This window comes from Apteryx mantelli, chromosome 3 (assembly GCF_036417845.1).
Source record: "Apteryx mantelli isolate bAptMan1 chromosome 3, bAptMan1.hap1, whole genome shotgun sequence".
Classification (NCBI taxonomy): domain Eukaryota; kingdom Metazoa; phylum Chordata; class Aves; order Apterygiformes; family Apterygidae; genus Apteryx; species Apteryx mantelli.
Genome location: NC_089980.1, coordinates 97398987 through 97425552, shown reverse-complemented (window position 1 = coordinate 97425552; position 26566 = coordinate 97398987).

The window sequence follows — 26566 nt, the reverse complement described above, 5'->3', positions numbered from 1 at the left end:
TACACGAACAGCTCGAAGTCCACAGGTTATCGAAACCATAGTTTTACTTGTTACTGTCATGAAGTGGGGAACTGAGACTGTAAGAGTTTAAAGAGACACCAGAAGGCCTTAACAACCTTGGCTGCAGGACCACTAGTGACTGAAGCTAGAAAAAGACCTACAGAAGGTGGTGAACAGGATTTAAGAGAGAAACTGAGGAAACAAGAGTCTTTACAAGATCAGTTGGGAGGGTTTATGAAGTCAAGCTGCCATTTGCACATAAAAGCTGTGCAGAATTACATTTGTTCTAGTCATACAGAAGGACAGACAGACACACCAACAAACTCTGAAAGCCCAGAAGATTAAGTGGCACATTTCAAAGTGCTAATTACAATTTCTTTCCCTTGGAGATTAATCCACTGACTGTAATTAAGCTCCCTCTGTTTTTGAGATCTTGGCAAGGTCTAAGAAAAGAGAGAGCGAGTGAGCAAGTGCACTTGCTAGACAAGCAGATTTTTTATTAAGCTCTATCAGCTCTAATTAATAGACCTTTGTGTAAGACCAATGAGAAACCACATTTCCAATAGAACTGAATCAAATGGCCTTGGCTACCTCTATGCACACAGTTGTTAGGAGCCAGGCCACAGCCAGGATTTATACATTCAGAGGATGAAAAGGAGGCGTTGCAGGGGGGAGGAGGATGAACAAGCTTTTCCCTCTAACTCCTTCTTCTCCTTTTTGCTGCTTTGTTCTGTTTGTAATCTTACCAGATGGCTAAGGCAGCCTAGAGAAGAGATTGCCTGAAACAGGCAGGTGATGAGGCCAGCAGCAGGGACTCCGACAGTGATTGAAGAAACTGATACAGCTCTCTAACCCTTGCTGCTAGCAAAGTGCTTCGTTATTCTTCTTTTGCTCATGGCTACATTGCATTTTGTCCTTTTCTGATGGCAAAGAAAGATGCCAGAAGCCAGATTCTTGGCTTGCACAAGTGAGAATAGCATCTCATGAGCGTTGCTAGTCTGTGCTAACCACAGATTTAGCCCTTAATTCCTGCACACCCTGGCTCTGTTCTTCTCCTTATGGCTTCTCCTATGAGTATGTGGGCATACTCCTCTCAGAGCAGGGAGGACCTAGCCATTTCCCACAGCTGTACCTGGTGAACAACATGTTTTTCTTCCCACCCACGCTAGGGTAATGCTGTGGGCAAACAGTGGTGCAACAGAGACAGAAGCTGGTCAGGGAAAGAATTCAGAGATCCTCAGAAATCTCTAAAGAGAAGAAATATTGACTACGTCAACATCACCATCAACAGTAGACTGGACTGTTTTCCACGTGCAAGTGCAGCCCCTGCCTGGTTCAAGGTGCGCTCTCTGCAGCTGCAGCAGCAGCAGCAGCAGCAGCAGCAGCAGCAACAGCAGCAGCAGCAGCAGCAGCAGCAGCAGCAGCTTGCCTGAGGTTGCTTGGTGAGTTAGGATGCTTCCAGGTGCTTTCAAACAGGCCAAGGGCAAGACATTTGTGAGGCAGCTGTGTGGACTGAAAGTGGGTGGGATGTGGGGGAAGTTATGCTCACATCCACTCTGGGGCTAGTTTTCAAGCCACCAGGTCTGTTCATGTTCATTGATCCTTTGTAATCCTGTTGAACCCAGATCAAAAACATGGAACTGCCAGGAAAGGCTGAAATGCTCATTCTCTGATTCTATAGCAGCTTTCAGCAATTCAGTGTAAAGAGTTAACCCTTTAAGAAAATAAATCATTTAAGCATTTCATTCAATGTAATGTATAATCTGACTCTTCTATCCTAAAAATCAATAATGTCTCTACTTGAATGGGAGCAGAACTGGGTCCTATTATTGCATTGATAAAACTGTAACAGCAGAACAATGCACACAACAGTTTCTAATTGTTGTACAGTATAACACTCTGGTCAAAGACCCACTTTTTGTCAATTCTCTAATATTATTTTGGTAACTTGATATAAATTAAAGTACATTTAAAATTCTAGTATTCACACATGATGATCTAAGCAATAGAATGCTTGTCTTCGTAGTTAAAAAAATAAACGGAAAGCAACAAAACAAAAGAAGAAATACCATAAGGATATGGTAGGCATATTTTTCATAGCTAAGCTTACATGCAGTATAAATAGCCTTTGTCTGATATTTTTTCTGGAGACTTAAGCACTGAAAAAAATGGTAGTATTTCCTTCCTTAATCCTTATTATAGTTATCTTTTAATCCTTTTAAGAACTTTTTTTGGAATAGGACCTTAATAGTGTCAATTTCTTTGTACATCCATATCATCCTCAAACACTGCTAAGACTTTTTGTACCTTTTAAAAGTGGCAGCACTTGCGCTAGAAAGGTAGATGTGTTCAGTTACTTTTATTTGAACCGATAACTCCTGAAAAAAGATAAAGGTTGAACAGAGATAGCCCTCATAAGAGTTTTTACTGGGAATTTGAGTTTTTTTCTCAAAATGCAGTTTAGCCACAGCAGTCAGGATGGGAAGAGCGTTACCAATTCTTTTGACCTATACCACATGTCGTATTTGCTTCTTACCCAAAATGAAAGTGCACATGGTCTCCATCAAGTGGGGACTACTAGACCTCCTACAGAAGGAAGTCAATGGTCTTAAGGAAAAGCTGACCATTTTCCAAAAGGCCAGAACTAAGGAAGCTTTTCTGAAAAAAGGACTCAATTGGTTCAGTATAATGGCAGATCTTCTGAGCTATGGCAGTGGAGTTAAGTTGCCCAGGAAACATGAGAAACAAAGAAAGAGGCTGGCAATTTGTCATGACGAGAAGCAGAAGAACAAGAATGCTATCTTCACATCTGGAAGTATCGAATCATCACCAGGTGCTGAATCAGACATCTGAAGTGAAAAACCTGCTAGAACCAACTGGAAGAGAAGATACACAGATGGTGGAGTAGGAAACTGAGAAATGCTGCTTGTTGCAAACAAAACAAACCTCAGAGAAGTCCGTAAGGGCCTCCCAGCTTGTCAAAATTGAGACAGACAATACAGATGATCCTCTTCACAACCCCAGCCAGGTGGGGAGGCAGTGCATATGGCTCTTCAAGGCACAGATGGATCCCATGGCACTTCTCTGCTTCACCCCTCTGTGGGGTGAAGGACATTATCACAACAATAAAGGACACTCATGTGTTGGCAGCCCAGACTGGTGTATTTGGTGGTGATCTACACTGTCCATTAAAGACATTGCTACTTTTTGGACACTTATAGATGATTCCCAGGATCTCTGAAAGGTTACAGGTTACATTTTTAACTGGTGAATTAAAGAGGTATTGGTGTTGGTCAGCATTTATTAAAGTGCCTCTAATCTTACTTGCCCTTAATCTTTTTATACATTGTACAGTAAAACTGCATTATCATGTACACGTTTCTCATGAGGCCCACCGGCTAGACTCTTCTGGCCAATAACAACATTTCCTGAGTTTTCAGAAATGACAAATGATTTCTTAATGCAGAAATGCTAGGGTTTCACTGCAGTCACAAAAGCAGATTAAATTAGTATTGACCTCTGTGCTGCAGCAGCTACACAGGTATCAGTAGAACATATGACAATTCTGTATACAGGTCCTCATTCTGCTTGATGAAATGAGATCATCACTGACCTAAAAATTGGCAGCTGCCCCTGCATCAGTGAGAACAGCCTGGTTTTATTGGCCTTGTAAAGAAAGTACCAACATCTATCATGTATATTTGGAACTTCAAAAGAAAGAATTTTCCAAAAACTCAATACTTCTGTTGACATAACTGATTTGTAACGTGGGAAACATTATATCAAATTGAGAATGGTTCAGTGCTTTCCTACTGGTGTCCCATAAGCTGTGAATCTATGGTCACATGGAGAAACTGTGCTGCCAGGAAGATTTCCAGGCTGAAGGAATGGGAGAACAGTGAAGCTAACAACGATAGATAACATACAGTGATGAAGAGAACTAAAGGAATCATTCATGTTGCTTGGGGCTAAAGGGCTAAAATCAGTAAGAAAGTATTTTTATTCTATGAGAAATTCAAAATTCCTGGGTCAGGTAATGGCCCACTGCTGCTTGCAAATGGATGATACATCCTGTAAATAGGATATAGAAAAGGCAGACATTTTCAGAAGGATTTCTGTTCTGTGGGTGGAATGGAACAGGAGGATATGCCCAACTCAAATGAGGTTAGGGCCAGAACTTGAAGCCTCTCAGGTACAGAAAAAAGGACATGAAGCTGGAGATCTGCTGGAGATCAAAATTTTCAAATCAGCCTGTTCAGGTTACTCATAGCCAAGAGACTGAAAGAAGTGAATCAGGCCGCTCAGATATTTAAAGATTTCTGATATTGTGGAAAGGAGTGAATGGTGTGGTTCAGGATGGAGATTTTGGTCAAGATCTAATTCAGGACTCTATAAAGAATAAGATAAGGTACAGTTACAGCTAAAATTATAACAAATATCAGTCAGCATGCTTTCAAGGGTGGTATGTCTAATCACAAAAACATGTTTCTTTTTTTTTTTTTTTTTGACAAGACTACCAGCCTGCAGGTCTGTATCAATTTACACTTATATTTCTCCATGCCATTTGACTTCATACCACATTATCTTTTGATTGAAATCTTGCACAGAATGAGGAGCTCTTTCTTGGAAAGTAGTACTGAAGAGAAGGACACAGGGGTCATTGCAAATAATTACCTAACCACAAGCACTTAATGCAATGCTGTGGGAAAAATTGGCCAATACAACCCATTGATGTATAATAAGGGAATATAAAGTAAAAGTAGGGAAGTGATTTTGAATTAATGACTGCTATCATAATACTTTGTCCACTTCTCATTTTCATGCTTCAAGAAAGACATGAAATACTGCAGAGATTTCAAAGGAGAGCTACAAAAATGACCCAAGGACTGGAAGACAAGCCCCAAAGATAAAACTTATGCAGTTTGAGAAGGCTAAGAGATGACTTGGTCAGTATTTATAGGTATTTACACAGAGAAATGAGATCTTGCACAATGTTTTAATCTCACAGATAAAGGTACAACAAGATCCAATATCTGTAAGCTGAAGTCAGATGAATTCAGCCTTGAAATAAAACCAACTTCCTAACAGGGATGATAAATGAATATTGAAATAGCTTACCATAATGGTGGTAGCCCTGACATTACCTCATGTCTTTAGAATGAGATCAGTTACCTTTCTGAGTAATATGCCTTTTTCCCACTACTGGCAGAAAGTCTATGGAGAAGATGGCTGATATGACTATTTCTGGCCTTTTCTGACTATTTTCTCCCTATATTCTGGAAGTAGGAAGCACAGACTCACTGCCTTTTCATGGGCAATTAAAGTGCAGGACTGTCCACCTTGCCCTCAGGTGCTTAAATATGTGCAGAAGTGTGACAGGCAATGACTAGAGCAAATTCCCGTGTCTCAGAGCTTTTGTCATGGCACAACTGGCTGTGTTAATCTCTGGGACACCTGAGGCCCCCTAGAGCTGTGGATGGATGCAGGGCCAGGATAAACTGGGGGTTTTAAGTGGCACGATGGGTTAGGAACCAGGACAGTAGTGCTGGGGCTATGCAAGAGGGGCAGAGGTTAAGCCCGATGGGCCCATCCAGGCATGATCACCTAATCATTTCCTTTCCCCTGCAGTGGCCATAAGCATAAATCTTTATTTCTCCTACTTTGGGCCTGTGGCATGCGGCTGGGGTCCTGAAGCTTAATTTAAGTTTTCAATCCTTATCTTCTTCACATTACTCAGACTGTATGTGGGTTACATAAGAACAAAATGATTCTCACTATAAAAACAGTTAGGAGCTAAACTAAGCTAACTGTTGAAGTGATGAAACTGAAGTCTTGTTAAAAAAATAGTCTTGATAATCATCTATAAAGCATAGACTTACCCCTAACAAGGGAAGGTCACTAACCTGACCCTGCAGGCATCTGGCTGAGGTATAAAGCCAGCAGGAAACCAAACCTAGGGAACAAAGTGAACTGTTGCCTGCTGCTCCACATCCTTGTACTGGATGGGCTCAGATGAAGACCAGTGCCAGGGGAAGAAATAGGACACAAATAAGCACATGGGGATGAAGGTGAAGGAATAGGGTCACTCATTTTGGCAGCAGTTTGGCTTAGACATGATGTCAAGTTATGCTCAAAAAAACCACACATTCATCCATGCCACCCAGTAGTCTACATATTTGATGATCTCAAAAGGGGTCCTTGTTACCACTGAGAAAATTTTCAAGGCCCACAATGGAAAAAAAGGCTGGACTAGGCAACATTTTCCCATTCTTTCCAGTTTGATTTGCTATGCTTCCGTGGTTACAATAGGAAAAATTAGCTGACAGAAGACCATGAGAGCAGAGCAAGGACTAGTCATGTCGATATGACATCAAATATGCAAATGTTTAGCCCCAGGTAATGAAAACACGGGTGAATACCATTTGTCCCAGTCTCCATTGACCAGTGTGTTGCAGACAGTGTTGGCTTAGCTAGTTGGGTTCCTTGGGACTGTCTCTGAACAAGCCTACTTCTCCTGTTATTTTTGTGTCTTGACACCATTTTTATTCCATACATAATGAAAAAATATCCTTTTACAATTAAAATGACTGTTAAATACTTTGTTATACAAATGGCCTGTGTTTTTGCAGATTGTATTCTCTAGTCCTGAGATAGCCACATTATTGATACCAATATTTAAAAAAGAAAACAGAAATATTAAAAGCCTGGATTAATACATACAGGTAATATGGTATAATTATTGAAAAAAAAAAATTCAGATAGGTGTTAGCATTAAGAATGATAATATTCTTTGCTCAGTCACCAGACACAGGATCGATCCTCTCATTGGACAATTTATGTAAAACACTTTTTCTTCCCCTGTTCAAAGAAGTGTGTTCATTTTGAGTATAGGTGTGCATACAGATTAGGTCAGGATAGGGCATGGCTATCAAACATAGTCACAGTTGGCTCTGCTCTGTTTGTCAGCAGTGCTCATATATACATAAATGCACAAAGACACCTTACTCTAAGACATTTTTCCACTGGGATCATAAATTTATATTAGCGTACTTTTATTATAGCCTGCTTTTCTTGGCTTGAAAAAAAATCAGAGTATAATTTGATCCTCCCCGTTTGCTGCTTCTCTGTTCTGTTCCTCCCCTGAAGAGAAGGAGCTTGCTGTAAGTAGTGGCCAGGAGATGCCCTGAGGAAAGCTTTTGGTCTCCAGTAAATAGGAAATGAAACAGAAAGCTGCAATCATGAAAGAAGGGGCTATGAAGGATTTTAATAACATTCTTCAAAAGGTGTCTTGTGAGCAGTCACCGCAATTTAATCCTTGAACGTTTAAGCGCTCCTGAAATGTTACATATTCTAAAGGGGGGAAAAATATCTTTTTTCTCTAGTGTTCCTAAACCCCGCAATTTTTTAGCTGTACGTTTTCTCATAAAGAAAGCACACAAAACATTTCTAATATGGAAAGCATTCCACTCTCCATGCAAAAGCACGTACAGTTGGGTTTTGGTGTGGCTTGCATCAACACCAGCCCATGCTTCTTGCGGTTGTTATTAATGTTCCTTTTCTAAAGTCAGTCAGAGCAGCCCTCAGCACTAATTGCTATTGTCCAAAGGGCTGACTGGAAGACTTTTCTTCAGCCGCTGTTACAAGGCAGGTTAACAGTTAACAATTGCTGTTACAACCTGCTGTTGCAGGTGTGGCTGTTTTGCAATTTGTTGGTAAAGCTGCATAAAGCTGCATTTTGCCCCCAGATATGACCAGATTTGCTGAGTAAAGGCTTGCTGTCTGAAAAATTACTGTCTAACCCTGAGCTTGCTGTGCTTGCAAGGACAGCCCATGCTGATTTTGAGGTGAGGGAGGTCAGTGGACTGCAGTGCCAATCCCAGCCCCAAAACTGCCTGGTTGTGCAGTGGGAATTACCTTGAACAGCGGACTCTTCAGTCCTGCAACCTTGGAAACCGCAGGGAAGAAAAACTTCACAGGGAAAGGCATACATTAAAATATCTGACTAAAGAAAGTCACTCTGAAGTGCAGCAAGCAAGCATGCACTGGTCAAGAAATTAGACTACTCAGGGTGGTGACTCATCCAATAACTATTCAGTGTTTGTGGTTGAAAGAGAAACCTTTGCCAGAGAATGACTAAAATCCATTGGCATAGGCTTTAGAGGAATCATGACTTGGCCTAAATGACTGTATACGCAAGTGGATTATTTTTCCGCCCCTTTCTACTGAAGCAACACAGAGGATGAAAAAATACACCATCCCTGTTTACGTAGATTATTACAGCACTGGAGTAGCCTCGGGGGGCCTTTCCAGCAAGCACTCTCAGCAGGGCCAGGTTCAGACTTACATTTCCTTGTTCAGGCTCGGCTGTGATTTTGTGTTTGTTTTAAAGGCTTGAGTTGGCAGTGTACAGCTAGCTCCAGGGCATTCATTCTTGCCTCATTGAATGGTATATAGGAGGAGGAAGAACAAATCCCAGGATCTCGCTGTTTTGCCACAGAAACAAAAAAACAGAATAACTGACTTTTGCAGGCTACACTGGCTAATCTAAGCTCATTCACTGCAAGGTGCTGAACACCTCTGCTGGAGCAGCTGAGTCTGGAAGTGGCTGTCACTCAGCATCTGACAGGATCAAACCAAAGTCATCTCAAGTAACTCAAAGAAAGTATCACTAATATATGCAAAACAAGCAGGAAGGACATGGTCTGACTGACAGACAAATAAGGTACTTATTTTTGTTCTCACTGCTCTTCAAAGTCATTTTAATGTTACCATTTTCTTTGTTTAATTCTGAGATCCCCAATGCCCTGATTTTTTCTCCATACAGTCTAGCAAACAATATTTACTGTCTCTGTCAAAGGTCAGTGCAATATTTCAGTGGCACAGGCTGTCAGCAAACATGCTTAAAAGAACTTGGGAGTATTTGGTTGCTTTTGTCAGGTTTCTGTGGCTGTAAGAGAACTATGCAATAAGGCAATAGCCTGGCATACGCAGATGTGTATTTCCCTCCAGTAAAGGTTAAAGCACAGCCCTGGCATCATTCAGAAAAGCCTTCCCACACCTGCTTTTTATTTCCTCTTGCTATTTCTGGTAATGAAATTTGGAACTGTTTCTATAGGTTTGGGACGTAGAAGGCCTTCTACATATTTTCTTTTTCTTAAAAGCAAGCCTGGGATTAAATGAATGTTTAAGACTCAAAAAGATGAAACCAGAGAATTTCTGGAAGGAGAAGAAAAAAGGGAAAAAGCTTGCTCTCTGTTATTATTTTTTACTGCTGATCCAGATGAGAAGCTAAAGTTCCCTTTTGTCCTTTTCAAACCTTCACTGCTTTTTCACCAGAAAAGCTGCTGCTTGCTGGAGCTGCCCTTTTTAGGGATTAACATGGAAATGACAGAATCATAGCCTGTTTTACAACAAGCTATTGAGCTTCCCATTGAAACAAATTCCTTTCCAGCACTTTCTTCCCCTGTTTGCCAGTCAGCCTTTTGTTCTCTGTCTTTTCAAAGCTGGGCTGTGTTGTCTCAACGAAAGGTGTTATCCTTGCCAAATGCACTTTTCTGTTGCTCCCCCACCCCGAGTGCTACTGAGACACTGCCAGACTCCTGCTCTCCCAATGGACTTTGGCAGTCATTAAGGTGCTCTAAATCCTCAGAGCCATCCTTGCTCATGGGTCGCCACCACTGTCGTCCTCTGACTTCAGCAGGGCGTTTGGATGCATTCTGCTTTTTCTGGGTGCGATTTCTCAAAACATCTAAGGGAGCACAGCACCACACTCCCACGGGCCCTGGCAAAAGAAACTGCTGCCTAAATGACTCTGTGAGTGCCTGAGTCCGGCACTGAGATGCCACTGACTTTCCAGGAAACAAAATAAAACCTTATTCAGCACCTGCCTAACCCTTCTAGGATCTAGCACTTCTCATCAGTCTGAACTTCCCCTGCAAAGCACAAGCAAAATCATTGCTTCCTGTTGCTGCTGAGGTGGCTCACATCTTCACCCTGCCTGTCTCAGCTGGGTTTTGCTCTGCTGAAGCATTCCCAGAGCAATCCCATGCTATGCAAAAAGCTGTGCATGATAACCCTCAGGGCAACACTGTTCACACACTAGCTGAGCATTCAGAGTATTTCCCCGGGAACATGCAACGCCCAGGCTTCACTCGTGTGCTGCCTCATTTGGAGAAACCATTTCGACTGATTCTCTCCCATGGGATGCTTTCCCAACAGGGCCATAACAAGTGGGCTGGCTTTAATGGAAGAGATTAAGGGAGGCTCACCCAAAGTGGTCATAGCTTGGCAAGTAGGACAACCTCTGTATGTGCAGGCAGGAGCCCTGGGTTCATAACCTGCTCCCGTGAGACAGTGTGGGACTGCGAGCCCAGCTGCTCTCTCCAGCAGCTGCTCCGTTTGAGGGCGAATGGCTATACAAAGCCAGGACAGAGCAGCTGAGCTCTGCATGAGATTAAAAAATGGCCGGGCAAGTTTTGGCAGCCAATTCCAGGTGAGAGCCCTAAATGGAGCAAAGGACGTAGTGATCTGTGTGAGGCTTTGCCTTGTCTGCTCTCTCCTCTGATGGCAACCCACTTTCGAGTGGCTGGGTTGCTGACTCCCTGCTCACCTCGCCAGCTTTTCAAGATCCCACTGTTAGGCTTTTGATCCTCTGCCTGCAAAAGGTGGAGAATGTGGGCTCCTGCCCTGTGGCTATGATTTCTACTGGTCTGAACAGTTAAGTGATACAGCACGCAGTCACCGGGTAGATTTAGCCTTGCATGCTTCAGCTCCCTTGGGCCTGTTTGCAGATCTCATTCTATGACTCCAGCCTCCTCTTCTCCTTATCAGTGCTTTTGCTCCTTGAGGGTTTTTGGTCAAATAATAATGATGTGATGTCTGTGCCTGTAAGTGCCATTTTGAATACATGTGAATGTGCAGATCTGAGTGTTTAACTTTGAGATTTGGACTAGACGATTTCCAGAAGTGCCTTCCAACCTCAACAATTCTGTGTGATTCTGCGTTTGTGATTTTTTTATAAGGAATGACATTCCTGCCCTTCCCCTCTCCACCCTTTTAAATCCCTTCTGGTGCTTTTTTATGCTTTTGCATCCCATTAAAGTTATTAGCAAATACTTAGGAGGAGTGTAGTTTGGCCTACCCACTCTGAAAGCTTCTCATCTAAATGAGAATTTTGTAGGCAGGTTTCAAACCTCGCAGGTCAGTTTAATGTTTTCCAGACATTGCACATTTTCTTTTAGCATTCATAAAATGGACCAACTCCATCACTTTATCTCATACCTCTGCAAGGGAGTCTGTCTGCATGCTAATATCCCTATATTAACATATAGGACAGAATCCCAATCGCTGTATATATAGAGTGAAACTGAAGATGTTGGGCCTTGAAAAAATGAGCAGTATCTGGTCCAGAGTTAAGTGCAGCACAATGCTTATCTCTAGGGAAAGCAGGAAGGTTGCAGAAAAACAGTCTCTGCTAAGGCATTCATTTACTATGTATTTTGTATCTCATAATTACTCTCTATCAGTTTTCTCTGCCATTTTTAAACCACAGTGGATCAAATGCTCTCTCTTGAAAGAAACCTACAATTGTTAACTGGTATATGTTATGCAAAAAGAAATACAATAACTGAAGCTTTTCACTTTGGCAGTATCATATTGTGCTGATTTATCCACAGTCCCATTTTTCTTGGTAATATGTGCTGAAAGTGCTCTAACATCCCCTATCCTATACCTTAAGGATTCCTACTTAAAACAACAGTCTTATCCTTTCTGCCTTTGACACTATTTGCTGATTAACCATCTGCTGTCATCAAAGTCTCTGTGAAGAACTATGTGTGCTGCAGTGCTGACTGAGCAGGCTGCATTTGGCAATACCAGAACTTGGAAATATTAGAAGCGGCATCTGTAAAAAGACGAGTGTCCCACATAGTGTATCACAGACTCAGCAAAAGGCCAAAGGAAGGGCCCTGGTATTTGAGGAGCTGTGAATAGCTCTAATAATCGTCACTGCCACTATCAGCCTAAGCTGTGCTTCTTCAGATGAAACGTTTTGCTCATTGTCTGATACCTTATACAATTAGTCTCACTGTGGTTCAAATCTCCTCAAGTATTACTGCGATATTACATTGACTTCTGTACCCTGCCTTTCAAATAAATAACATTTGCAAGAAATAATTGCTATGAATTTAAATGACATACTATCTGCCCTAAATTTTTAAGAAGAAAGATTACTGAATAATCAGGGAAGGCTACTTGGTCAAGAACACTCATTTATGTAACTGAAGAAGCAAAAATGCCTCATTTGAAAGAGATCTAACCTTCTGCAGCATAGTTTTACTGCTCATTTGCTTCAGGTGCTTGTTGGTTTTCATTTGCTGTGGAGTTCTTAATTCATTATTTTCTACAAGGAAATAACTGCCATTTGACCCAGTGATGCTAGTCTAGGCAGTATAATAATAATAATAATAATACCAAAACCAGCACACCATAATAATACATTGCATAAAGACTCTCTCTATATCAAAACTACTCCTAAAAATTAAAATTCAACTGCTCATTTTACTATTAAGTACCATGCGCTCAATTTTGAAGGGTGGCTTTGTGAATGAGACAGGCGGATATCACGTTTGGGCCTCTGCATCGGCCCACAGATAGGATGGAGGGATGCTGGGGCCCTGACTCTGTGCCACTCTGTCAGGGTGCAGAGGACGCCAGTTCATTGGGACTCTAGGTGGGCAATGGCTGCTCCTTGCACCAAATGCATTGCAGGACTGTGGCCCAAGCCCAGGAAGGGCTGCGTTTCACTCTGGGTGCAGCTGGCTTTGGGTTGAACCACGACAACCATTTCATGGTGTGCAGAAAAATAATTTAACAAATCTGGACAGGAAGGGAACAACTTCCCCCCATCTCCCATCTGAAACTACTGGGACAATTTTAGAAAAAAGTGTGTTACTCTGAGCCTGGAAATTTGGCTCAGGCACAATGTTTGAACCCCCTGCTGAAAGTGTAGCAGATGCCCTTTTTCAGTTTCTGCTAGGCTCTTAACAAAATGAGTTTGCTACACTTGAACCTCTATCTAACTGAACCTTTCCCCTCCCTCCCTCCCTCCTCCCACCAAAAAAGCCCCCCAGAAAACATAAACCAAACCAAACCAATAATGCAACCCTGATAGGTGGAGAACAACAATGATCTCCGTGAAGCTACTAGAGACACATCCCCAGCACATATGATGTGGTGAACAAATGCATGGTGAAAATCTTAAAACACCCCTGCCTTTAGAAACAAGCTCATGAATTTTAAACAATCCTCCAGTGACTTCAGTGTTCCTACCTGGGACTAATGCTTTATTTTGAAATCCAATTAAAAACACGTTTTTAGGCACGGCAGGGTGACAGCCCAGAAGTCAAACAGCAGTGACAGATTCTAGGTTACTATACACAATAGTTAATGTCATTAGGGCATAAAGGGATGCAACAATTGTCCTTAATTTAGAAACAAATAGCAGAGGGATGAAGAGCAGCTGAGGGAGTCGTATGTGCATGTGCACTAACAGAGAATTTGTAGCGCTGAAGCTGGAGGATGCGTTTTCAAGTTGACATGGAAAGAACCCACTTTGAAGTTCCCAGGCTGAGTAAAATCAATATCTAAATGCTTCAGTGAAACGTGTTTGATGTTGTCTACATGTGGAAACCCAACAGAGGCCACTTATAATTGAATAGAACTAGACTGAGCAAAGTAGGTCATATTACAGCTTTGTTTGGGAAGCAGCACCGCACCTGGCAGAACAGCGTCCTTAATGCTTTGTGTCTGGCACGGGAGGATAGGACCGATACACACCCACACCCACCCCAGACCCACCTGCAAGAGCACGTACACAGATCTGTTTAGATCCCACCTATGACTATTTTCTGAAAAGATCATGGTTAAATTACCAGATTCTGTCAAGTGGCTGCTTGAACCCATCTCACACAGCAGGCATTTGTAATGGCTATTTATAGAGCAACTGTGACTGCAGTGGTGCTGAGGGTATGTCAGCATTTCCATTATGGACTCCTATAACTTGGCAGTACAGTATCCACTCCAGGCTAGAGCCTGATATGAAGGGTGGGATTTTGTTTTAAAGCAAATAATACATCTTACCTTTGGGTTCCTTTCTCTGAAACTACTAAAATTTTTGTTATCTGATAGATTTTTGACTGCCTGCTGCTTAAAAAAAAAGAAAAAGTATAAACCTTCCTGATCTTTTAAACACATTTTTTTCATGGCCAGAAATTGAACTACATAGGAAAAACAGAGATGTCTAGAGGACCAGATGTGGCGAATAGACAACCCTGAGCATTTATTAACACCATTTTTGGCTGATGGCTGTATATGGTGTTAGTTGCTGAGATTTTGTGTTCCTGGGGAATGTAACATGCTCCTTTAACTATAAAGAGGACCATCAGGTGTTCCTCACAAGACATGGACAGCTATTCTGCTGTTACGCTTCACACCGTCTGACACTGTCACATGTTTGCTGGCACATTTGTTCAAGAACATGTGGGACCACCTACACCTGCTGCTTTGCACAACCCGTGCACATCTCGACATCTGTATTTCTCATGCCACCCTGCCGCTGAGGTCAAAGAGAGAGCATACGATTGTTTTGCACATTGCATGATGCCCTTGTGGATCTCACATCAGGCAGAGCCTGGGAAGAAGAAGAGCTAGCTTGCTCGGTTGCTTTGCGCTCAGATAACTCCACCCACGTACTGCCCAAATTGTGCGTGACCCCAGCTGTGGCTTGTGCATTGCACTCGCAAGCAGGATGGAAACATCCTACACCCACATGCTTGGCAGCTACTATATGTGTGTGTACATGAAGTGTGGCTGGAGCCACCTTCTTTGCAAACAGGGCAAAACGCAGACAGGAGGTGGGCCTGCAGGGCAGAGGGTGCAAGAGACCTGAGGCACTTACCCTACTCCACTGCTCCGCGTGTGGCCCAAGAGCAATTTTGCCAATGTGTCCTTCCTCTCTTATTTCCTCACCCCAAACACCTGCTTGTGGTGCAGCCTGAGAGGGATCCTAGTGTCCGGCAACCCCAGCTCTGCGCTTGCTCTGGTATGGAGTCTGGACGTGCATTGACTTTTCTACTTTTCTCAGACTGCACTCATCTGTCATTTTATATTACTGGAGAGACCATTAGCAATAAAATAAAGGATGAAAGGTACAGAACCCATTAGAATGCTTATTTCATGTGTATGAGAGAGTGAGTGAAACAATTAAAAGCACATCAGCTTATAAAAATGCTGATACAGTTATTAGCACAGTGAATAACATTCAGAGCATGATACCAAGGGACAGAGATGAAATCTCCCCTTTCCTTTCACCCTCCCTTCCCAGGAAGCAGAAGGGAGGGATCTGATATTTCATAACAGTGCTGAATGCATGTAAGTGTAGATATTGTATATGAGCAAGATGAAAAGAAGATTAAATAGTAAAATCAAGAAACATTACACAACAACTATTCAGCAGTTGGCTTATACATGAATGAATTTCAGACCCACAATAGTAAAACTAGAGTGAGAGACAGCAAGGTTAAATATAAAAGGAAGAGGTGGCAGTATAGTCCTAGAATGAGTTTATTATAAGCTGGGAAAAGCAGCACAAGAAAAGAACAAGTTTGATTAATTCCATTGATAGAATGATTTAACCAAAACCCTTCTGAGAGCTCAATACACTGTGAGGATGGTATAAATAAGAACAAAACTATATAAATATTTGATGGCACTCATCCACCTTCCTGAACAGCCCAATATTAAATGCAAGGAGAAACATCTGCTATGTGTACTTTGTAGCTTTTCTTTTCATTATCTGCCTTTTTCCCCTCAGCATCCTCAGTGACGTACCCAGGGTCTGGATCTCCAGGTATCTGCACTCCAATCAGTACAAATGAGTACCTCTGTCTGGCGATGTCAGGGCACCTACTGCAGGTCTTAGGTCCATTTACTTCAAAGGTTAATGCATTCGGTGCCTCTGTGCCTTATCGGTTCCCCATTTCAGGAAGCTTTTAGCACTTTCAAATAGTGTACTGGACAGTCAGGATAGGTTGGTGCTGAGGTGTCTGGGAGGCTGGCTATGCTTCAGAGCTTGCACAGAACGGAAGGTTATCTAAGAGCTGCAGTGTAATTTGGGAACACAGTTCTTCATGAAAGATATTTTTGATGAAGCTGGTGTTGAAAATGGTGCATGTGCTTTGTTTATTTCTGTGTTTCTCTTCCTTTTTTTACTCTGTGACACTGCCTAGGAAAGAGCTCCTCCTGCTCCACTGGTGAGCTCCAGGCAGTCACAGTGTCTTCTATCAGAGAGAAAAGTGAGCTCAGAAGGGGCCTCTAGGGATGCTGAAATCCACACTGCCAACTTGGGAGTTTGATGGAGAGGGCCACGGCAGGGTGGAGGTGACTCTGATTTACCTCTCTCTGGCAGCTGAGGGAGTAGTGATGGTTTGTGACTCAAGAAGGCTGCATTCCCTATTTAAGTACATCGGCCACAGGTATAGGATGATAGAGCTAAAACAAACAAAACAGAAGGGAAGAAATGATCTTATAACCACAAACAAATATTCAATGATGTCATGCATTTGAAGGAGAACTTTGAATAATCTGTATTTGCTGAAGAGAAGCTCAGACAGCAAGGGCTGTGTACCTTGTCCAAGGACAACTTTGCCCTCACAGGCCTTTTCTATCTCCCATGATATCAGAAAATCACTGTCATCATAAATGCCTCCTAAATGACGACAGTGGGGTGGGTGAGTCAAGCACGGCGGGGGTGCCGAGGTGACACGATTAGCATAGCTGACAGCATCCGTCTGCAGCTGCTGATGCACCCCTGCGCTGGCACGCTTTCCCTGCCCAAGGGCGCACTCTTCTTGGACAGAGACCCATGCGCTCCTTGGTCCTCTTGGTTGCTGTTGCTGCCTGCTTGTGGCTAAGAGCTCAAAATTGCTGGTCAGTCAGTTGAACTCAATGTAAGCATAGCCCAATGGTGTCTGTGAAGTGCTCTCTGTGGCAATCGTGCTCCTTCTTTCTAAAAAACGGTATGTATGAATACAGATTTTATCCTGCGCAGAAAGACTGTTACTAGAACTTCGCTGTATTTTGCTAGAAGTTAAGCGTTTTGTCCACACCCAAACTTTCACTAGTTTAATTATATCAGAGCAAATCTCTCTGGACTGATTTAGGATGTGGTTATGCTCATTTACCTTTCTATACATGTAGTAGGTTGAGTCTGAGTCCACATAAGGGTATCCACATACAAAAATCTACCCCAGGTTTAGCAACCAGATGTATTCATACTGATCAAAATCTGCTTATTATCTCATCTTTAGCTGAATGAAAACAACTGTGTGTTTACATCAGGTGTAATAACTCCCAGTGGAGTAAAACCACGGTGCTCTGATGCATAAATTCAGTCACATTTGTGCTTGACAAGGCTGTGGATAGCAGAAATTGAAGGTAAAATGAAAGAGAACAAAAGTTACCCCTGAACAAAGTTACTAGTTTGGTAATGGGGGATCAGGGTGAAAATAAAAGAGGAGAGGGAAGGGATCTTCCTGTTTTTACCTGCGTAATGTTTCAAACTTGCTTTGAACAATGAATGCTGCAATCCTTGTGCCTGTGATTCAACACAAAGTTGAGAGCTGAGGTAGCAAAGACAAGATGGATCCTGCAAGCTCAAGCATGTTTTGAGAAGACGTACGGTGTCAGGACATTTTCATGGCTGTGGGCAGGTGGCAGGGTTACAGTATATGTACATGCGGCACCAGCACGTTCGCTCTGCTCTAGTGAGCGGAAGGTAAGGGTGAGCAGGGAGGCCTGAACACAGCCCTGCTGCATGCCTACCTTGCTTGCTGTCGTGGGATCAGGAAGGATCAGGAAGGAAATGCTGACTAACAAAAATGCTCTGAACTGTTTTTTTGTCACCGATGCCCTAACATTAAGCAACAGTGACTTTGCATTGACTCATTTCCGATATCCCAGTACGGAAAAATAATTGAAACATCCCAAATCTGTTACAAAACTTGTTCTGGGACACATATTTGCCTACCGAAATATTTAACTAGATCACATCAGAACAGTTACATACCCCTTGTGAATGCCTCACTCGATCCTCTGAGCGAAACTGCCAAATGAGATTATAATTTCCCCTTCTCATGGAAAGCAGCAGTACGCAAACTTTTTAGCTTGGGAGGCCACGTGATTTATTGTCGCAGCAGGCAACACTGTGCAGCACGATCGCTCTTGTCGCGTACAGCCTGGCAAACCTCCTGGAGGCACTGAGCATGCTGTGCTCATCCCACTCAGTCCACGTGTGTCCTGGGGGAAGAGGGCTTCAAGAGTGAGCTGCTCCTAACCAGAACAACTCATACACTGGACTTTGGCTGTCCGCTTCCCTAAGGGAGCGCCCAGAGCATGGGGTGAGTCAGATGATTTGTAGCAACAGCAAGGACCTGCTGTCACTTGTCCTCTCCTTGGGACCTCGGGGGCCCCCTCCATGCCGCTGCCATGTGATGAAATCATGCAGCAGTGTGGGGCTGTGCGCCCGCTGGAAAGGTGGAAGTCAGGAGTTGGCTGCTGCTGCTACTGGTTTTAGCCCACTCCCTTGGATTTTCTGGGGAGGAGGGTGACGAGGCTGTGGGATATGTGATGAGGCTGTGGCCAGTAATCTGGGCATTGCTGATAAATGGGATGTGCAGTGAGGAACCCACAGACCCTTTTTAAATGAACTGTCAGGCCCAGGTTCTCAGAGGGAATTTCTGTTGTGCCTAGATCCCAATGGCTGGAAGAGATTTTTTAACAAAAAAAGCCTTTATTTACCTTATTTTCTTCTTCAGAATGCAGAAGATCATGGGAAATAGAAAACTGCCAAAGGGGAAACCTTGTGAGTGGGAAAAGAGAATAAGAAACAGTTGCAAGAGAAGTATGAGAATAAACCAAAGCCACTCAATTCTTTGCTTTGCCACAATTATTTCCTGATCTGTTTATTGCAGTAGGTGCCTATTAATGGGCTGACTCAAGCTCTCAGATGTGTGAGCTCCTACCCCAATAGTTATGTCGTGGTAAAAACAAAGTGCTAACAACAACAACTCCAAACTCTCCACAACCAGTTCTGGGCATAGAAAGTGTTAGCAAGTACTTATGTAGTAATTAAATTTACCCAATGCTTTCTGATTTCACAGATGACAGTCTGTGGTTTGCCTGCCCACCCAAAATGCGTGGGAGGGCAAACCCAAGTCTTAGAGCTCTAGCTGCACTGTCTCATCACTTTCCTTATCATGATTTTCACAGTCACTGGGAAAGGGTTGCACCCATCAGCATAAGACATTCCTGAGCGGGAGATGAGACGACTCTCCTACAATTCAAGTTGCCCAGGATTCCTACATAATCATATTCCATATCTCATCTCATTATGCTGCGTACCTTTTCCCTCCTGTGAAATTTTGCATTGCTTCTTCATCAGAATATAAAGAAAACTCACAGGAGAAAGCAGGCGTTTAAAGCAAGAAGGAAACATTACAATGCTGTGAAGGCCTGGAGGCACAGTCAAGGTTCTGGTTGCTCTACAGAGACCCAGGAAATTCTGAGTTCCTGGGCTTTCAGGAAGCCTTTGACAAAGTCCCTAACAAAAAAACTGTTGGAGCAAATAGTCACAGGGTGAAGAAAATCATATTTGATGGGTGAGAAGCAAAGATCAGGAGTAGGCTGGTGATTCTCAGCATGGCTCGGTGCTAACAAGGAGCAGCTCCAAGCACCTTATCTAGAGCAAGTCTCTGAAATGCGTCAGTCTGGAAAGGAGGGGAAACCACTGCAGCCACAAAGCTGTACACAGCCTGTAATTGGTTCATGAGTCAAGAAAGGACTGCAAAGAGGCCTAACAAGATGGAGTGAGTTGTCAGTAGGGAAACCATGCTGCTGACAGAGGTGGTGTAACATTTCTGGAGGATTGGGTCTGCTGTGCCCGCTGGGTGCTTGCTTGACCGCTGCATGGGAGGTCAACCTTCAGTCTCCACGCTCTCAGTTTGCAGGGGCCATGTAGTTTTACTACTATCTCTAGCTTTGGACTCATAAGCATGCACTGTTACCATTGTTGCTCGGTGGTGGTGCCACACCAGAGCATAGCTGTGTTTCCAGTCCATGGCGTGCATAGGGCTGGGTTTCAGCAGCCAAATGGGAGTGGGGTATGGTTTCCACCACGCACCCTCCCAGTGCAAGTACAGCTCTAGCTAGGACTGGGATTTTCCAAAAGAACCAGAGGATTTGTGAGTATTATCATAAACAGCAAAACCAAGGCCACCACACAATATACCGTAGCTATTATAAAACAAACAAGATGCTTAGGGCAATTTAAAAATGAGTAATAGGATACTATTTACATCCCAGCAGTTTCCGCGATGGCATTATAATGTAATATGGCATGCAAGGTATACTCACTTCAGTTGTAGGCCACTTTTCCTAAAGAGGATACAGAAACCTGGTGGTAAAACAACTAAAGTGAAGGGAGACTTCTCAATGGAAAGTGAACAAAACGGCTGGGCTTGTTCAGTTACACAGGAGGTGAATAAAAGGGGACACAGAAAGCACCCTATGTCATACAGACAATGAATATAGCTCTGTCTCGGTTAAAAATGAAGTGAAACTGAAAGATAACCATTTCCAGTAAATGGTAAATATTTTTTCAGCGGTCTGTCAAGTTCATTGCCACAAGATATGAAAAAAGTCAAGGCACTATCAGGCATTTAGACATTTACATCAATAAAATATTATTGTTATTCTACATAGGATAACCAGAAAATCTAAGGAAGGTAAACACATCACAGGTGATAAGTCAATTTCTTTTCCTGGTGAAGGTAAATAGGAAAATGTTTTAGAGAACACGCTACTCCACAACTACTTAGTAAGATCCTGGCACCTTTTTTCAGAATCATCTAGAATTGGCCAGTGCCAGAAAGGACACAAAATGCTTTAACCTTCTATGGAAATCCTCCTATTCCTAGCACAATAAAGAAATCCCATGTGAACACAAGTGCAGTGGATGTTGGGAGCTCATTTTTCTGACACTAAGGATCAGGAATGTTTGATGAGACGGGTAATGGTGTGACCCCATGTGGCCATCTCTGTCTCCAAAAATGGTTATTATGGGGTGCAGCTACAGCCTCTGAGCAGCCTTATAAAGGCATTCAGGGCAGAGTGCAGGACCCAACCCCTCTTCTTCTCAGCTTTCACCCAAGAAATACACAGCAAATCATGTCACCCAAAAGTTATAACAGATTATCTCAATAAATGGCACCACAGGCCTGTGGGATGTGATGATCATCTAGTGTGTATTACCGTTGAGGCTAACAGAAGAACAGCACCTACCCGCAAATAGTGTGAGCCAGGAAATTGAAATTAAGAAGCCTGTTTCATGTTAGATTAACAGAACTCAATGACTTTTTGATCTGTCATTCTATATGAATTCATAGAAAAGACACTGACTTGTTTTGGATCTATAAATAATCATAAACAAATGTTGGACCAGATAATCTTGCTCCTCCACACAGAAGAGGTTTTTGCTAACATTTCAAAACCACCATGTCTTGTTGCATTTGGGTACAGAAATTAAAGTTGCCTTGAGGCAGCTTTAACTTGTGTGGCCGACACTTACAAAGCGAATCACAGTGGGTTTTACTGACCTTGGCAAAATCAGAGGTCATATTTTCACAGATATAAGTCCTTTTAGACATATTTCCCTGATGTATTCTCTGCAAAAAGGTTTCTTTTGTACCTCTGCAGAAAGTAATGCATGTCCTCACCTTCATTCTTCTCTCTTCAAAGTATTACTGAGGCTACCGAGAAGGAAATTAAGTTCCTTTTAGAACATTTCAGTACAATTATTCAGGGCAGGATTTTCTGCCGTGCTCTTGGGTATTTTTATATTTATGAGTTCTCTTTAAGGCTTTAATGGGGCAGCAGCTGGAGTAGGATGAACCAAATATGACTCTTAAAGAGAGACTTGGTACATTAGGGGCAGATTCTCATTCTCATTAGCCTTGTGATTTTTAATCTTCTAAGCAGCTACAGTGATTGCAGTGTGACTAGTATTTGAGTGAGGTACTATGCAGGGTGAATAAAGTTTTCAGAGTTTGATCCTTCATTATTCCAGTGGAAAAGCTCCAACCAAATGGCAGCCATTTCTTACTAAAGGACAGCTGATGGACTTGGGAGGTTATCAAATCAGCACAGCTTCATTTTCTCTACAAAAGAAGCACCACTGATGACATTTCAGGAAAAATAAGGAAAAAGACAAAAACTGGAAATAAAGAATAAGGTCCAGCTGTTTTCCAGAAGCCTGAGATCAAGTATTCTGCTTCCCTTTATGTATTCATAAGAGTTGTCTTTTTTTAATCTTCAAAGTAAGAGAGCATGTAATGCCAAGGAGGGATGGGGTGGTACAATAACAATGTGTGGGCTATTATAAATTTATGGTAAATCTGAAGCAGCTGATGTAGATAAGCTTTCAATGAAAATCACCTTGTTGCCTCACATATAGCACAGCCCAAGAACAGTTCCTATTGCTCAGATGATGCAGTATGAGAGGATTTTGCTCAAGCCAAAGGCCCAGCTAGCTCAGCACCCTATCCCTGACAGTAACTGGTAGTAGGTAGGAAAACTATAACAGGATGACAGTGATAGTGGTATATTCCCAGCTTCCGGCAATCTCTAACTTAGAAACTTCCTGAGCCAGAGGTGACTGCTTTGTGCATAATAGCTCTTGATGATCTTTTCCTCTAACTTAGTCCAACTGCTTTTTAAAACCCATGCAAACTTTTGGGATGTACAACATCCTGTGGCACTGAATTCCTCGATATAATTTCTGCTTTGTGAAAAAGTGCCACCTTTGTTTTGAACCTACCTCCTGGTAATTTCTTTGGAGGCTGTTTACTTCCCATAGTGTAGCAAAGAGTGAATAATTATTCCCCGTTCAACTTCTCAATGACTTTCAAGATTTTCTAGATCACTGTCATCCTCCTCCTCAGTCATCTCTTTCTAGGTGAAAAAATCCTAGGCTGTTTATTTGCTTCTTGTTTTTTTTTTTTTTTTTTTTGTACTTTTAATCACTCTTGTTGTTATTTGTGCCTTTTGTAAATGTACTATATATTTTGAGATAGAAGAACTGGAACTCCACAGAGGATTTGGAATATGGGGACAACAAGGATTTTTTTTCTCTATTCCTTTCCTAATAATTCCCAAGATGCTATTTGCTCTTTCAGTGCTGCTAACCACTGAGCTAACATCTTCATAGAACAGGCTATTTTAACCCCAGGATTACTTTTCTGGGTGGAAATAGCTAGCTCAAAATCCACCACTACATCTCTGAAGTTAGGGTTGCTTTTTCCTGTGCACATAGATGTTGTGTTCACAGTACTGATTTTCATCTGATGTCCTGTTGCCCTGTTGCTTTGAATCATGAGATTGCTCTGTCATTCTGCACAGTCATCACTCATTTTTACAGCTTTAATGACTTGGTATGATCAACAAACTTCATCAGCTTATTGTCCATTGCCTTTTGCAGGTGGTTAATGAATATGCTTAACAACACAGATGCAGAACAGATCTCCACAGGACCTTAAGATTTATTCCTACCCTTTGTTTCCTTTAACCTTAATCCATGAGAGAACTTTCCTCCTAGTTTAGCGTCTTTAAGAGTACTTGGTAAGGGATTTTGTCAAGGCTGTTGAAAATCCATGTCTACTGTATCAACCAAATGAGCCGTATCTACATTCTCATTACCTCCTTTAGAAAACTCTAGTAAATTCATGAGATAAGGCTTCCCTGTACAACAGCTCTTATGACTCTTCTCCATTATATCATATTTTTCCATGTACCTACTTGCCCTATGCTTTTAAAAAGTTTATATCAATTTGTCCAGTACAACTATATCAGTCTTACTGGTCTGCAGTTTCCTGTATGCCATATCTTTACTTCTTGAAGCAATGTGCTGACAACCAGTGATGCAAACTTCAGAAGGAGAAACCGGGAAGGTACAATATTTCTGAAATGTCCACGGGATGCAAAGATTGTTGCACAGACATTTCTCAGGCCTCCTTCCTGAAACTGCCATCTGCTAGCAGATATGTGAGCATCAGTTGCTATGGCAGCACATAAAATACTATGTCCAAACCCTGGAAACATGGAGTATAGGTCTAGAACTGGGCTGTGGACCAAGAATCTCTGCAAGAACTGGAGAATGAGAATTTTATCCCCTTCCTGGCTTATGTGAAGACAGCTTTCTACAATTGCTGTTGTATAGTTTCAAGGCTGACATGGGTTCAATGCCAGATGGACCTCCTGTTTGGGGCTAACAGTATGCAGAGCTTCTTGTAAAACAAGCCTTACCTTTGTTTTACAAATCTCCCCATGGAGAGGCCTATATGGAGCAGTGATGGGCTGGAGCGAGACGTTTTGGTGACTGTTTCCCAGTAAACTTATGCAATAGCCGTTGTGCTTGTGCAGCCTGTTGCAAAAATGGATGCTGTCCACAGAATGTTGGCTGAATATTGATTTTGCAAATAGGGGGAAAAAAGGAACGAAATAAAAGGCCATTGTAGTTGCTGCTGCATATAAATAGTTGTGAGGTTAATTTATGTTATTTATGGAAATCTGGAATACTGGGAATGCTGTAATGCTTATTCCAGCTAGACTATTAGTGCTGTTCAAGTTCTTATATGCATGCATCACCATGTTATCTAAATGTCTCTAAGCCCTCTTTAAAAGCAGCCAGGCAAGGCTTTAAACAGACTGGAAAGGGGACTGTGAAAGAAAGTACCATTTTCTGTAACTATTTATAATCCTAAAAGGATGCATGTAATACAAGTGCATGTATGAAAATAACCTTTTATCTACCAAATACTGGAGAAAAGCTGCAATAAAAGACTTCAGACTAATTTATGTTCAGCATGACTTTACTTTATAACCTTGCACAAAATGCACACTCATCACCCATTTGACTATACAAACTAACCTAAATTAAAAAAAAAAAAAAAAAGAAAAAGAAAATGTGGTATATACCTCATCTCATAAGGGGACGATAGGCACAACACATTTACAAGCGGCACAGTGATTTGCTCTCAAACCTTCTTTTTTAATGGCTTGTGGAAAAGGTGTGACAAGAAGATCCAATGGTGAAATGACTGTGCCACCTCAGCTAAAAATATTCTGTGGTCAGAGCAAAGATTATATGAGAATGTGCCAGAGGTGGGGGGGGAGGCAAGCCCATAACATGTATAAACAAGTGCCTGAACGACAACGGGAATGTATACACAGTCATTGTTTGAGATTTCCTACACCTTCAGGGGCTCATTCTTTCGCTGAAATGCACAAACATAGATGCTTTTTTGAACAGTGTATCTCAAAGAGTGTAAAAACAAAAGCCACTGCTAAATATAGAAAGCTGTCACATGCTGCGTTTAGTCACATTTCAATTCATTGTAAACTGCTGCATGCACCGCACCAGAATTCTTTTAACCTTGGCTACATGTTTCAGGCTTTTTTTCTTATATGTGCACATCCCTTTCCCCCGTCTAATTTGGAAGTGCAAATGTAGACAAGCAGTGAGTAAACAGGCAGTTTTGATGGTCCTATAAGCAGTAAAATGTACAGACATGTCTGAAACAACATGGAAAGTGGTGGTGGAAGGGGGAGTGAGTGAATGAGTCACTTGTAAAGCAAAGCAGGCAAACTAGGGGGAGAAAAAAATAAAAAGATCTGTGCCTTGACTCAGTGCCCAAAATCTTCAGCTGATGCTTCAGCTGCAGACTCTGAACTTCAGCTTATTTTTCCTCTCATTTGTTTTCTTATTTTTATGTCTTACATAATGGAGCTTTGATTCATAGAAATCTATGTATATACTCTAGGAATCAGGCCAAACTCGGAAGTCCTAACTCCATCTTTACTAAGGCAAAATGGTCATTGTGGTTAGTGATATGAATGAGGTTTGCTAATACTGCTAATTCAGGGGTGGGTTCCTGGATGGGCTATGCCTGGTAACCCTGCACTTTTTTATATTCTTGATAGAGTAGTGATTTAAAGGGAAGGAATTTTAGACTGTATTTCAGCTGGAGGATAAATTGCCTTAGACTGACAAAATATCTCATATTTTACCAGTGAAGCCAACATGAATAGTTGCCAGAAAGGCCTGTGGTCCCTCCAAATGGCCAAAGGTTGCAGTAAGTACTTCAGATCCCAGGTATCTGCTTTATTCCCCTCCCTCTGTGCCAGTCATGCAGCGTGAAAAAGTGGAAGCCCCCTGGAAGCTCCTTGCTGGCAATGCCCTGATAAGGGGAGCTCCCATGGAGGCAGGGCCAGCTGAGCACCTCCCCTTCGTCTTGCCCCATTTGAGGATGGACGTGGTAGAGAAGGAGTGGCTGGACCACCAGGCACCAGCACTCCCCCAGCAGGAATATACTTCTTCAAGGGCTGAGATAATTTAGGGCAGGTTCGAACCTGTGTGAGATCTTGGAATCAGGGAGCTGGTTTCTCCTGGGGCAGC